Source organism: Numida meleagris, chromosome 4 (assembly GCF_002078875.1).
Source record: "Numida meleagris isolate 19003 breed g44 Domestic line chromosome 4, NumMel1.0, whole genome shotgun sequence".
In the NCBI taxonomy this organism is placed as follows: Eukaryota; Metazoa; Chordata; class Aves; order Galliformes; family Numididae; genus Numida; species Numida meleagris.
This window is the reverse complement of record NC_034412.1, coordinates 22,404,977-22,409,352: the sequence shown is the minus strand read 5'-3', so window position 1 is coordinate 22,409,352 and position 4,376 is coordinate 22,404,977. Positions and strand designations below refer to the sequence as shown.

At 41.7% G+C, this 4,376-nt stretch overlaps 1 long non-coding RNA gene across 1 annotated transcript; it reads left to right on the top strand.

Annotated features, from left to right (window-relative positions):
• LOC110398850 lies at window positions 682-3,736 on the top strand. The gene is made up of 3 exons (XR_002438701.1): window positions 682-729; window positions 1,440-1,608; window positions 2,910-3,736. It is a non-coding gene; the product is annotated as an uncharacterized LOC110398850 (long non-coding RNA).

The window sequence follows — 4,376 nt, the reverse complement described above, 5'->3', positions numbered from 1 at the left end:
TCTACATAAATCCAGTCAGTTTAAAAACATAATATTAAGGATTGGAATATGAGCGTGAAGCCAGGTATCAGCAGCAACTTGCAGATATTGAGCATAGCATGCATATGCTTACACCACGCTGAGGTCCACAGCACGGATACATTCCTGTGCTCCTGGCCCTGAGCAGCATCCAGTTTGCACACTGAGACTAATTGCGTTGAGATCCTGTGTCATAGACTGTGCTCTCAATCCCTGCTTTACAAACTCCAGATCAACCCCTTGGGAAGCATTACTCTAGACAGCTTTAGCACCAGCAGATCTGTACAACCTTCTGAATACCCGTGTCCTCCTCTTCCTTTGACTGATGGTACCTTGAGGTACCTTGATGCTTTATACCTCAAGGCCAAGCTGGATGGGGCTATGAGCAACCCAGGCTAGAGGGAGGTGTCCCTGCCTATAGCAGGGGGGTTGCAACTAAATGATCTTAAAGGTACCTCCCAACCCAAACCATTTGTATGGGAACTGCTGAGTCATGGCCTGAACCACTGATTGAGCACCTGGAGGAAAGACCCAGTCAGCCCTGGGAGCACAGGTGAAGGCAATTCACCTGTGCAACCAGAAGGGGTGGAGTCTGGCTCCACCCCTCTTAGGCCTCATTTAAGGGCTGACTGCCCCTGAGCAAGGATCTCTGCCTGGAGATCCCTCCTTGGTGGGAGCCTTTTCCTGCGAGCCCCAAATCTTCCGATCCGGGTGAGTGCTGTATTTTCCTTCCACCTTTTGTAACGCTGTTTCCATTGCGTTAGTCCTGCTTATTGCTACACCATTCTATCATTCTATGAAAATCAGTAGACTTTATTGTATCCATTTGCTATATGCTTCAACTTAATCCTATATTATTTCTATGAAATAAAACTACAGTCTTATTTAATGTATCTGTATACTTACAAGTAAGTTTCTGTTTGTAGGTGTCTATACTCTTAATTTCAACATGCACACACATTTTACATACAGCTTACATATATATATAAAATAACACCTGTATCTTGTGCCTGTATGTGAGAGCATGTAGAGATTTCCACATTGTGTAACCTGACTGCCAATATAAAACATTTAAAAAACAAAATCAGAGCATAATTCTCTGTATGTTAATTCTGTGATAGTGGTGGGTTTTAAGAACACACCCCACCAAAGTTCTCTCACAAGATGTCCAAGAAATTACCTAGACATTGTAAGTGTTCCAGTACATTTACAGGAAAGCTAAATGGGGCAATGACCTCACACCAACACCAAAGATCCAGAGAGCACCAGATATAATATATGATTTCTACATGTTTTAAATTAACATGGGTGAAATCCCCAGCTGCATACAAATTATTTGATTTCAGTTTTAGTTTTCTTCTGAATGCTGAGAGTCCAAAAGACTATTTGTCTATGTTAATTGAAATAATATTTTTCCATAGGTCCAAGATGGCTTTAGGCTGTATCCCTTCCTGGAAGAGGGACAGTGCCAAAGAATGAAGTGTTTGCACCATTTCCATGTGCAATAACCCCAGCTGCCATGCAGTCCCTTGGAGCCTCTTGAACTAAGAGTACCTGACCCACATTAACCATTCATGCAATCAGTAACAGGTGAGTACTGCAAAAAAAAAGAGCTGTGAGCTGAGGATGTTGTCGGTGGCTTTGTCAGAGTGAAGGAGCTAGATCCTAAAATGTGTCTGCTGCCATGTCCCAGGAATGATTTGTGCTGTAATACTGACCTGAAATATACCAGGAAGTAAGTCTGGGGGCCCTCACTTCTCCTCCTCTTTATTCCCACTGAACAATATTGCTTTCATCCAGGCAGAGGCTGGGATCTGCACACGTTTCTTGCTGCATTTTCTGATAAGCTAAATTCACTAATGGTCAGTAACACTGGGCGAAAATTGAACACTAATTCTGTCAGAAGTATAGGCTCCATCAGCAGACTATATGAGCAGACAGGGAGTGAGAATAGGATCTAGTCTTCAAGCATCAATAAAACTTGCTGTAATGTGTGCTTGTTGCAAATCAGGACCACAGTCTTGTCATGGAAAAGTAGATGAGGATGTTTTTAATGCATACTCTATTCATTACTCTCATGTAGTCTTGCCTTAAATGAAGAAAAACATATTTGTTTATGTTCACTTTTATGAGAATAACTTTGCAAAATAAGCTTTATCAAGGGTGTTTTAGAGAGGAAAGGAACCTTTGTATGAACTGTCAGAAAAATTCCTTTAAAAAATGTTTACTTGTTGAGTTCCTAACTGGCTGTTAGAGAGATGAGTCTAATAAGCACTTAGCCAAAAACTTCCCATAAGGAGGAGGGAGGAGAAAACAGATGCCTGTTTAACTAGGAGCGTGAAAAGCACGTACAGAAGATCAAAGACTCTTGAGACAGAGAATATGATGAGATGCATGGCCTACCAGAAAGGACCACCTGTCTGAAGTGGCAGAACAGATTGCAGAGCACTGGCCAGAAAAAAAAAGAAGAAAAAAAAGACAAAAAAGACATGCTAATACTTATTACTTTAAACAAAGAGACAAAGAGTGTGGTGCGAGGAACCAAAATAACAGAGAGATGAAGTAGCCAGGGTGGAGTATTTAGCAGCTGCTTTGTTCAGTTGAACTGTGATGGATGATGAAATGAGTGTTTTAAATGGAGAGTGCCATTGCACTCAGAGGGTGACTGTGGAGGTCAGCATTTTCCTGTCCCACAGAGGTCATTTGGTGACTCTGAGAACATGGGCACTCAAAGACACTGCACAAAATTGTCCTCTTACAAAATAGTATTTGGGGTCATCAGGCTTTCTTTCAAACCACTGAAGCAGTTGGCACCAGGTGCCCGAAAGACCCTAGTCTCTCTCTTGCTGGGTACACTATCTCAAACTGGTCTCTACTCACGCTGCTTCCAGGAACACAGCCCCAGGGCAGGAGATGCACCTTTGATGCCATGTGCTGAGAAGGACGAAGGGCCTGGCTGGTTGTTGAGCAGCCTTGCTGAGCTCCTGTGGACAAGTGCCCCCAATGTGTGCTGTGCTAGGTTGCAGTGCCAAGGGAGCACTGATCAGCTGCTACACAAATCACACCAACAGCACTGCTGGAGAGATAGAGAGAAGATTTTAGGGTTATTGTTTCTCATTTCATGACCTATTAAATGTACTGGTTATTCTGGTATGTTCAACTGTGCTATAAAGATCTTGGATGGCTGATGATTGCTGTGCTCTTGAAAGGTTGTTTTTACTGAAATTCCTGATACTTGCTATTTATTTTGACTGCAATTCAACTGTCTTGCCTGAATGGCTGTGTAATGAGCTAACAGCCAGGATGAACTTTATGTCTGTTTAAATGCTTGTGGCTTTGGTGTATAATGTAATATGATGCTGTCCTCTGGGACAACGTGGGAAAATGTAAAAACCAATTCCATCCATGTTTGCAATATTAGAAAGGCAACTTCATCAGGTTGGACAGGCTTGGCTTCTTTTTGTAGTAGGACAGGTAAAGCAATGCTATGTTTCTCAAACTCTTTGCATTAAGATTTTTTTAATACAATTAAATATTTGCAGAAGTTACATCTAATAGATTCTTCATTGTACAAGGATATCTTACTTTGTATTTTATTGTGCCTTCTACAAACAGTTTGGCAAACCCAGCTTTCTCCTCATTTAACCACATAAACATGGAAAAAAAAATCCAAAATCAAACTCAGTTCTTGTATTCTCAGTCATCTCAATAAAGGTTAATATGGCTACTAACATCTTAAGGCAATATTCAGTTAGTTACACATCTGACTTCTGCTGTGTAAAGTACAACTACAGGCTGGTGTGCAGCAGAAATACTTTCCCAGAAATTCCTCAGACGAGGCCAGCTTCTTTGTTCCTGATCTTACAGAGAAAGACACAGATGAGTGTTTCTTTTACCAGGCTGTTAGCAATTTAAAATGGACAATGTGAATTCAAAGGCCTATAAAGTGCTTTGAGGCCAGCCATGGTGTTAGAAGAGCATGCAACAGCCTCTGTCTCTGCAAAGGCATCAAAACCAGGCCTGGTCCTAGAGCCTTCACTGTGACTCTAGCAGTCTCCTCCACAGCTCAGGAGCAGCCTTTAATTTTTCCTGCATGTTAAGGGTTTGAATCTTGCTAAACAGTGTGATTTTGATCCTGCAAGATGTCCAGTGCTACAAGAGAAGAACAACACAATGTCACTGTTCTCTTGAAGGTATGAAGACAAGTGACTCATGGAGGAAATATAGCCAAGCCTGAGTTATGCTCTTTCAGATGGAACAGAAGTCATGAGATCCTTGCATGTTCACTCTTCTGGTCATTAACAGTGAAATTAGACATTGGTCTGGAGGCAAGAATATGAAAGCAATCCTCATCAGTG